The sequence below is a fragment of the Narcine bancroftii genome, chromosome 9, assembly GCF_036971445.1.
Source record: "Narcine bancroftii isolate sNarBan1 chromosome 9, sNarBan1.hap1, whole genome shotgun sequence".
Taxonomy (NCBI): Eukaryota; Metazoa; Chordata; class Chondrichthyes; order Torpediniformes; family Narcinidae; genus Narcine; species Narcine bancroftii.
The window spans coordinates 75,087,344-75,098,724 of record NC_091477.1 but is presented as its reverse complement, the minus strand read 5'-3'; positions in this window follow the sequence as shown (position 1 = coordinate 75,098,724).

Here is an 11,381-nt window from a genome sequence, read left to right as displayed (position 1 = left end):
GCCACCTTTAATGAACCATGTACTTACACCTCGAGCTCCCTCTGTTCTACAATACTCTCTAGGGCCCTCACATTTACTGTGTGAGTACTGCCCTGGTTTCACACATGGTTAAATTTCATCTGCCATTCCTTGGCTCACTGCCTGTTGTAACATCAGATAACCTTAACTCCCCACCATACTACCAATTTTGGTGTCAACTGAAAATTACAGACAGTGCTGATTATATCGTCATTGGCTACTTAATTTAGATGACAAACAACGTCACCAATTCCAGCAGCACTCCACTAGTCTAATCTGTCATACAACTGTCAACAACCACCAATTTGATGAAGTGTTTCGGACTGAAACATTGACCATTATTTCTCTCCCACTGATGCTGCTCGATTTGCTAATTTGATGCTCCAGATTCCATATCTGCAGTTTCTTGTGTGTCTTCACATAGATTCCTGTCTACTCCCTGCCTCATCAATCTTCTTGGTTACTTCTTTTTTTAAAAAGTCAAATTCCAAAAACAATTTCCCCACATACAAAGCCATGCTGACTCTCCCTACTCAGACCTTGCTTTTTCAAATTCTGATAGATCCTGTCTCTCAGAATTCCCAGCACAAGGAAGTGCAGGGACCTACATGCTAACCTATAAACAAGAAAATCTGCAAATGCTAGGGTTGAGTGCAATATACAAATATGCTGGAGAAACTCAGCAGATCACACAGCATCCATAGGAAGTAAAAGGCAGCTGATGTTTCGGAACTGAGCCCTTCATCAGGAGTGATGAAAATCAAATCGACATCTGAATAAAAAGGTAGGAGGTAATAGGTGGGTACGGATGGGAAGATAGAAGTGATAGGGGAGAGGGCTGAAGGGGAAGGAAGGGAAGGGGTGAGGAGCTAGAGGGAGACAGGGGTAAGGAAAGAGAGAGACTGGGGGTAGGATTAACAAAAATGACTGCTGAGACAGATATAAAGTGTTCTTCCAAATGTAGCTTGGCTCAAGGAAGTGATTGGGTGGATGAGGGAGTCACAGAGGGAGTGATCCCTACTGAAAGAAGCTTGGCTGCTGAGACAGATATAAGGTGTTCTTCCAAATGTAGATTGGCTCAAGGAAGTGATTGGGTGGATGAAGGAGTCACAGAGGGAATGATCCCTACTGAAAGAAGCGTGGCAGAAATTGCAGATAATATGCTGGATGCGGTGTCTGTTGGGGTGGTAGCTGAGGACGAGAGGTGTGGTGGGGGAAGAAGGGGTGAGGGCAGATGAGTGGGAAATAGAGGAGCTGTGGGAGAGGGCTGAGTTCATGGCAGTTGTTCTCTGGATTGACTCCAAATAGAGACACAACATCAGCCACCCCTCTCATGTTTTCCCTTATCTTACCCATGGTTAATGATGATGCAGATATCTCCGCCATTGCTCCTGCAACATCTTTCCTCACTTCCCCAATGGCCACAGAAACACATACAGGCCCTGAGGTCTAATCTCAATAAGCAAAATGCTGGAGAAACTCGGCAAGTCACATGACATTACTCATGTAGCAATGTTTCAGGTTTGAGCCCTTCATTGGTCAAATATTTTCTCTACATAGGGAACACTGAGTGTCTTGCCAAGTTTCTCCAGCACTTTGGTGTATTGAACTACAATCACAAAATCTTCTCAGAATCAGAATGTATTGCCATGAAAATTTCACAAAACCTGTTGCTTTGCAGCAACATCACAAGTGTAAATATTGATAATAAATTACATTTATTTAAAGATTTAAAAAAATTAGTGCAAAAGAAGAGAGAGTGAGATCATGTCTGTGATTCATTCATTGTTCATTCAGAAATGTGATGGCAGAGGGGAAGAAGCTGTTTTTGTACCTTTGGGTGTTCACCTTCAGGTATCTGAACTTCGTTCTTGATTATATGAAGTATGAAGGGGGGCATGGCCTGGGTGGTGATGGTTCTTGAGGATAGAGGCTGCTTTCCTGAGACATCACTTCTGGTAGATGCCCTTAATGCAAGTGGTGACTGATGCCCATGAAGTGTACTGGCCAAGTTCACAATTCACTGTTGACTGTTCCTGTCCTGCGCATTAGCACCTCCATGCCAGACAGTGAAGCAACCAGTCAGAATGCTCTCCATGGTACACACCTGTAGACATTTGCAAGTGTCCTTGGTGACGTAACAAATCTTCCTCAAACTCCTTACGAAGTATAACTACTGCGAGCCTTCTTCGTGATTGCATCGACATGGAGGCCCAGGTTTAGATCTTCAGAGATGTTGACATCCAGGAATTTGAAGTTCTTAATCCTTTCCACTGCTGACCCCTTGATGAGGACTGATTGGTTTTCTGATTTCCCCCTCTTGAAGTCTTGTTTAACTCCAGGGTCCTACTTACCTTTGTGCTTTAAGTTCTCCAGTACATCTTCTTTAATGGTCAACATGCTATAAAATGTCTGCATTCCCCCTCCCTTAAATCTACTTCTTTCTCCCTGCTGACTGCAGATGAGTAATATTCACTGAAGACCTAATCCATGTCCTCTGGCTCCACATACTGACTGCCCCATCTGACCCTTTTGCACAATATTAGGGTAGTTGAAGTCTCCCAATGATATGTACAAGATTATAAGGGTCTTGGATAGCCAGTACCATTTTCCTGGGGTACATATCAAGGTCATCTGTTTAAGGTGTGTGGAGGAAAGTTTAGGGGAGTTGTTAGAAGTACTTATTTTTACACAGAGAGTTGCAGGTGCCTGGAATGGGTGATGGAGGCTGGTACAATGGAGAAATTCAAAACACTAGCAGTTGTGAAGGTGTCATCTACAAACTTACTCATCATTCCTCTCACATTGACATCCCTCTTTAATATTTATCACAAAGAGCAAGGATCCCAGCACCAATCCCTGTGACACCCTATTAGTTTCATTCTTTCTTTGGCTTGGCTTCGCGGACGAAGATTTATGGAAGGGGTAAATGTCCACGTCAACTGCAGGCTCGTTTGTGGCTGACAAGTCCGATGCGGGACAGGCAGACACGGTTGCAGCGGTTGCAGGGGAAAATTGGTTGGTTGGGGTTGGGTGTTGGGTTTTTCCTCCTTTGCCTTTTGTCAGTGAGGTGGGCTCTGCGGTCTTCTTCAAAGGAGGTTGCTGCCCGCCAAACTGTGAGGCGCCAAGATGCACGGTTTGAGGCGATATCAGCCCACTGGCGGTGGTCAATGTGGCAGGCACCATACTACCAATCAAAATAACATTCTTCCATCACTAGCCCTCAATCACCAGGTCTATTTTATATCTACAGTACTGAGATTGCTTTGGATCCCATGCCTTCTGGACCTGCAAACAATGCCAGATGCCCAACTGAAGTCCATGTCTTCATCTGTCTTGTTAGTCACTTTCTGAAAAGACATCAATTTCTGAGACAGGATTGTCCCTTCACAAAGCCACACTGATTCTACCTGATCACCTCCTTCCTTTCCAAATGAACATAAACTCTGTCCCATGGACCTTCCTCCCGTAGGTAGTTGAGACCATTTCACTGGCAGTCGTTACCCTGGTTCATTCACTTCACTGCCTGAGCAGCCAATGCTTGCAGTGTGACCAATTCACAAAATGTGCTCTCTATAAAGGCATGGAGATTTACAGCATGGAAACAAACCCTTTGGCTCATCTCATCCATGCTGACTCACCTTTGCCTGGCTACGTCCCTCAAAACTTTTTCGATCTATGTACTTGTTGACCATGTGCTTAGCATCACGGAGGATCCAGATATCAGGAGGGGCTGGATAGGCTGTCTTTTCTCTCTGGAGTTTAAGAGGCTGAGAGGGGGACATAGTAATCTATAAAATCAATAGCGCCATGGATAAGGTAAATAATTATTGACTTTTTCTCAGGGGAAGAGAGTCTCAAACTAGAGGGCACAGGTTCAAGATGAGAGGGGAATGATTGAAATGGGATCTAAAAGGCTGTGCTTTTCACAGAGGGTTGTGTGCATCAAGCTGCCAAAGGAAGTGGTAGAGGTGGGGACAATTATAACATTTGAAAGACATTTAGACAAATAAATGGAGAGGGAATGGTGAGGAAGATATTGGTCAAACACAGGTAAAGGGGACCACCTTAGATAGACAACTTGGTCAGCATGGACGAGTTGGGTCAAAGGACCTGTCCTCAATCCTGTATAACCCCAGGATGATGGTTTGTCCTCGTGTTACAGGGAACTATCCACAGGCCAACCTCTAGCATGTATTAATCCTGAACCAAGATGTTCACATGAATGTACTGACGACAGTCCTATTCACCACGATTGTGGACAGATATATGGAGAATAAGGAGAGATAGAGGCACTCATCTCACTTCCTGGCTGCAGTCACCTCTGCTGCCAGGTGTAATTTTCTGTGATCCACCGTCACCACACAAGGAGGTGGAATTTCATTTTTGCATCATTGGTGCCGAAATGGTCAACCTTCTTACCGATTCACTCTCCATATTCAGGGTGCCCTGCTGCTTTTTAGTGACATCCTTGACTTGGGATCCATCCTAAGTTGTACCAATGGTCAACTGTCTTCTCACCCACCCCCCCATCCCTGTTCACCTGTCTTTCATCCTGCCCCTCTGGAGGGTACAGCCACTCCCCAGCACCAAATCCCTCCCTCCTCAGAGAATGCTCCTGGGGAAAATGGAGAAAATCTATTCCTGAATGCAAGGGACTCGGAAACTCCTGTTCCTGAGTCAGCCTGCAGCTTGGGGGCTTGATGGTTGGCCCAGTCTCAGTGGGCCAAAGGGCCTACTTCCACACTCAATCCCTTTGTTATTCTCTGAAAATGGTACGCCAGGAACACAGACCCAAGCCAGTCGAGACATTACTCCAGCAACGTAGACCCAAGCCATGTCTGGATGTTACTCCAGAAATGCAGACACGAGCCATGTCAGAAAGTTACTAAAGGAACACAGACCCAAGCCAGTCGAGACATTACTCCAGCAACGTAGACCCAAGCCATGTCTGGAGGTTACTCCAGGCCTCAAAGACCCCCACCTTGTGGCACTGACTTCAACCATTATGAAATGCTTTGAGCGTCTGGGTCTGTAACACATCAAAGCACACCTCCCAGAGATGCTGGATCCATTTCAATTTGCCTATAATAGAAACTGTTTCACTCTGTCCTGACCCATTAGGAGAACGTCACCTCATATTGCCATGCAGCTGTTCATTGATTTAAGTTCAGCGTTTAATATGATCATTCCCCAGAGGTTAGTGGAGAAGCTGTCCTCGCTGGAACTCAGCACCCCTCTCTGTAGTTTGATCCTGGACTGCCTAAAGGAAAGACCACAGATTGTCCGGGTTAGTAGCAGAATATCGAGCACAGTCACGCTGAGCACTGGTGTACCTCAGGGCTGGTTGCTCAGCCCACTCTTGTTCACATTACTGACACATGACTGCATCAGCAGATCCAGCTCCAACAGTGTCATCAAGTTTGCAGATGACACAACATTCGTCAGCCTCATCAGCAACAACGATGAGTCGCACTACAGCGAAGACATGGAAAATCTTGTGAAACTGTGCAAAAGTAACAACCTGAGATCAACATGGACAAGACGAAGGACATGGCTGTGGACTTTGACAGGACCCAGAAATAACCATTCTCCACTACATATTAACAAATCTGTAGTAGAGAGTCAAGTCAAGTTTATTTTCATCTGATTGTACAAGTACAACCCAATGAAGCAGCGTTCTCTGGTAAGAGAGAGTGGAGAGCATCAAGTTCCTTGGAGTTCATTTAACTAGTGATCCATCATGGACACACAACATCTCCAAACTTGTCAGGAAGGCACAACAGTGACTCCACTTCCTGAGAAGACTGAAGCAGGGAAGGCTACCGGCCACCATGGTGTCAACCTTCCATAGGTGCTCTATCATGAGCGTCCTGGCCAACTGCATCATACTGTGATATGGTTCCTGTAGAGAAATGGTCAATGCACGGGGCCATTAGAGTGGAGGAGAAGATCACAAGATTCTCCCTCCCCCCTCATTGACGTGATCTACCGGGATCATTGCTGAAGAGAGCATGCAAAATCATTGAGGACCCTTCCACCCTGCACACAGCAGCTTTCAGCTGCTCCCATCAGGGAAGAGTTACAGGCATACCAGAGCCAGCACCACCAGGCTGAGGAACAGCTTTTTCTGATGGGCAATGACAAAGCAGAACGACCAAAGGAGCTGCTCATACTAACCATCCAAGACTCTCATATCCATGAAACAATATTTATTTATTATTATCGATAAAATACATGTCCTGCATATGTATTATTTGTCTGTAGGTGTGTTATATCTGGTTGTATGTCTGCACATTTTGCACCGAGGACCAGAGTACACTATTTCGTTGGGTTATACCTACACAATCAGATGTCAATTAACTTGACTTGAATGCAGACCCAAGCGATATCTGGAGGTTTCTCCGGGAACGCAGACTTGACTCATGTCTTGAAGTTACTTCAGGAACACAGACAAGCCTGAGCTTTGCCTGCAGGAGGTTACTCCAGGAAAGCATACCTGAGCCATGTCTACAGGATGTTTCTTCAGGAATTAGGACCTGATCACAATCTGCAGGATGTTTCTACAGGCAAAAGAAGCGAAGCTGAACACAGTCTGTGGGAATAACATCCCACTCCTGCCAACCTAACCCCTCCACCCCGATCTGCTATGTTCCCCAAGACAAGATCCATAGTGATCCTTCTTCCCTCATTGGTCTATCTGCATACTGCATCAAAAACCTCCTGGATTCACCTGAAAAATTCTTCCCACCTCCCTCAAACCCTGCCTAAACTTTACATCAAGGCAATCCCAGTTAATATAATATTTGGACTGTGAATTGGGAAAGCTGTGAGAACTTGATCTTCAAATACTTTATCTCAGTCAGCCAATGGCTCTGCTGGCACGCGAATGGCCCAGGTAAAGGTAATCATCGATGCCACTGGGTTGAGGAGCAACCATTTACCATAGCATAAATCCATCAAGGTATGTGTGAAGGAAACATCTTGCTCAAACATTTTAAGTTGCAGTGGGATCAGGCACAATGACTGAACCAGATACAGTTTTCATCTCAGCTGGTAATGCTGGCCTGGGATATCCACTCACAGAGATTCTCCATGCCTGGAATGGGTTGCCAGGTGTAATGGTGGAAGCAGATATTACACAGTAGTAGTGTTCAAGAAGTTTTTGATAGACCCGTGAATAAGAAAGGAATGGAGGGCTATCAATCAGATGTAAGCAGCAGAATTCTGATTTAGACATTTGCTTTACTTTTCTGTGTACTATAAACTGAGAGCTTGCAGGAGCACATGTTCAAGGAGTACATCAGGATGAAGGTGGAAAGGCACTTTGTATTTCAGTATGCAATTCTCACACACAAGTGCATATACACATCTTTATCAAAAGTTGCTGTGTTTCTGATTGTGCCAGAGCACACGAATGCCATCAGGTTGGGTTAGTTCTTGAACAGCCCCCAAGTTTATGCTTCAGCCCTAATGTCACATTGTCATTGTTCTATGGTGTGCAGGAAGGTGTCAAGTTAGGACTACAAACCCATGGAACCATATAACTCAACATCACAGAAACAAGTCTTTCAGCCAATCTAGTCTGTGCCAAACTATTTATTGTGGCTGATCCCATTATGTTGTAATTGGGCATGAGGTGATCATGTATTGGGGGACCTTTGTTTTGCAGAGGCTTTTTGCAATGCCCAACTTCTCATGTACTTCTTGAGCAGGTCAGTGTTCACCTGGGGCTCAGTACCATCTGCAGACAACTGTTCTGTGATTGAGGTTCAGATAACTTTGATTCTGGAGTTGAGGTCACTTCATTTTCCCCCTTGGCCTTGTCAATGAACTTCACCATAGCAGGAAGCCTGTTGGGCATGGATAACAGGCCTGTTGCAACATCGAAGCAAGTTTCCTGAGAGGTTTGGCATGAGGACGTGTCCTTGCCGGAGGCCACTCTGCAACTGGATTGAAATTGCAGCTTCAACAGCATTGTGTCGCAGAGAATGGACCATCGTGAGAGGTTTAGTTGAGCTGTTACCACACTCAAGGATTTTGATTTTCCTGAATCTACAGATTTCCAACATGTCAATACACCATCGGGAAAAAGTGTTAAACTCAAACTGTGTGACTGAAAATGTAAATAACCAAACAGCAATTGAACCTTTAAGTATTTTGCCAAAAATGTGCTTTTCAAGTTTGAGCTCGTCTGACTGTACATGTACAACCTGATGAAACAACATTTCTCTGGACCACGGTGCACACACAAAATACACAGCTCATGGCTTGGCTTGGCTTGGCTTTGTGGACGAAGATTTATGGAGGGGGTAAAAGTCCACGTCAGCTGCAGGCTCGTTTGTGGCTGACAAGTCCGATGCGGGACAGGCAGACACGGTTGCAGCGGCTGCAGGGGAAAATTGGTTGGTTGGGGTTGGGTGTTTTAATTTAAAATATTTGGAATTAATTTCTAAGTTACAGGATACTGTTCATTAATCTTACAGCTTGTGGGAAGAAGCTATTTTCTAGCTTGGCAGTCCTGATTTTGATGATCATTCGTAATTATTTGAGCCCTGTTGAAGCAACATTCACGGTAAATAAAGTCAATGGAGGAAAGGCAGACTTCAATGATTTTCTCAGCCTCAGAGTAGACAACAGTTCTGTCCGGATTGGCAGCAGAACGTTGAGCACCATGACATTGAGTACAGGCATCCCTCAGGGCTGTGTGCTCACCCTGCTCCTGTTCATGGTAGTGACCCATGACTGCAATGCCATATCCAGCTGCAACAGAGTCACCAAGCCTGCAGATGACACAGTAGTAATTTAAAAAAATATTTTATTTAAGTTTTAAGAAAATACAAAATATAGGACTCGATTAATATAATAACAATAATACATTGAATATAAAATCATAGAAAAGCATTCATAAAGTCTGAAAAAAATATATAAAGGAGAGCCCAAAATCTCCCAGTCCCCCCTCCCCGATTAGAAAGAAAAGGGGACAGACAGCAGGAAATAGAGAGAGATAAAAATAAATAAAATAGAAAAGAAAAAGCAACAGGAGCAAGGTTCAACATCTCAAAGTCTCATCATTTTTTAAATATTAAATTTCTAATAAGGAGTATACTAATTGACAAATATCAAAATAAATTATACATTCTGGGCATTTAAGTAATCTAAATAAAGTTGCCAAATTTCGATGAACATACTATATCTATTTCTAAAGATTATAAATAATCTCAAGGGAAATACAATGTTCCAATTGTTTCCAATTGTATCCAATTCCCTTCCACGTTCCAACAATCATTGTGAAGTAGGGAATGGGATTTCCTTGTTACCGTTATACAGTTCCTGGCTACTGACAATGCAATTTTAATAAATTTAGATTTACTCCTGGAAAAGTTAACTTTGACACAGTAGTAGTTAGCCTCGTCAATGACAACAATGGGTTACACTATAGAGCAGTGGTGGAAAATCTCGTGATATGGTGTGAGAATAGCAACCTGTGTCTCAATGTGGACAAAACAAAGGAGATGATTATGGACTTCAGGAGGACCAGGGATAAGAACCCTCCACTACAGATTAATAGCCTGCTAATGGAGAGAGTAGAGAGCACCAAGTTCCTAGGAGTCCACTGAAGTAATGACTTATCCTGGACACACAAAATCTCCCCACTTGTCAGGAAGGCACAACAGTGACTGCTCTTCCTGAGAAGACTGAGGCAGGCACAGCTACCAGCCACCATCTTGTCAACTTTCTACAGGAGCTATATTGAGAGCATCCTGGCCAGCTGCATCACAATGTCAAATGGTTGGTATAGAACATTGGATCAGAGATCAATCTGCAGGGCTATAAGAACGGCAGAGAGGATCATTGGGATCTGCCTCCCCACCCCCACCCCCCCGACTATCAATGTAACTGAAGAGGGCTCTCAAAATCATTGAGGACCCCTACCTCCCCACACACAGCATCTTTCAGCTACTCCTGTTGGGGAAATGATTCAAGAGTATGAGAGCCAGAACCACCAGGCTGAGGAACAGGTTCTTGCCATGGGCAGTGAGACAGCTGAACAAGAGAATTAACTGCTCATACAAACTCTCCAAAACTCTATTAAACAATATTTATTTTTATATGTGTACATATGTACTGCATACTATATATGCACATGTAATAGTCAAATGCTGTGGACCAATTTTAGGATAAAATTTAGGGGTCATCTATTACATGCATACACTTTTGACCATGGTACATACTTGCAAATTAGAGTCATCGAGAGCCTTAGGCCTTGGCCTAAGCGAGAGTCTGCAGTTGAGGTGTCAGGAGCTCTGGTGGGCAGGTGGCTGGGGCATGTGTATTATGTCTGGATGTTTGTGTTTTTGTACCGAGGACTGGAGAACACTGTTTCATCAGACTATACTTGTAAAATCTGATGATAACAAATTTAAACATTAGTTAATAGAGGGATTTTTTTTTTGCAAGGGCTGTAGGAGCCATAAGCGCATTACTTACCTTTGTTGGGTTGTCACAGGCATTGGCGCATCTTGGGGACCGAAGGCTACTATGTCCAGTTGCTGCCATCGTTTCAGTGGCTCTTCCCATTGGCATCACCCCTTTCCAGTGCCATGTTGCATATGTTGCTACATTTAGTCAATGAAAAATATTGTTGGAACAGAAAAGGATTTGGAACATTTGTAGTGGAAATTGTCCTAACAAACAGCCTTGGTTTGGAGGATATTGAAAATAATTTGGTGGACATAGTGGAAATGCTGAGTGCAGGCTGCTGATAGTAATCTGCCTCCATTGGTCCAAGTATCCAGGGCTTCTAATCCTAGAGCAGAACATGCTATAGACACATTGGCAGAGCCATTTCCTGAGAAACAGCGATATTAATGACTGCAGCTCCAGTAGAAATTCACTTGCTGACAGCAGCATATCACAGCCATCATGCTTGTGGACTCCTTCTGCATATTTATTTGGTTTGAATACAGTTTGGAAGTGCTGCCACTTGTCCAGGTGCCTGTGTTGGCTCTGTTGGTCCACTACTGTCTAGCACTGATGGTCTTTCCTCTGTAGCTGTGCAGGCTGGATCTTCACCAGTTGTCTGTTCCTGCAGTGTCTCTTGCGTTTTCAGCAGGCTCTTTCGATTCCTCCTCAGTATTTGACCATCCTCTGTTCTGGCGGTGTAGAATATTGGACTTAACTCTTCCAGAACAGTAGCCTTTTTGTCCCAAGTGTTGGAATCTCTGAGTCTCACTGTGTCATGTTGTGTCAGGGGCCCTCAGCTTCTTGCTCTCCATTGCAGATGCTTTCATTTCCAGTCGATGTCTTCAACATCTCTGTTCTTGCTTGGGTCTGCAGAGTAAGGTAGTGTGATGCTGTAA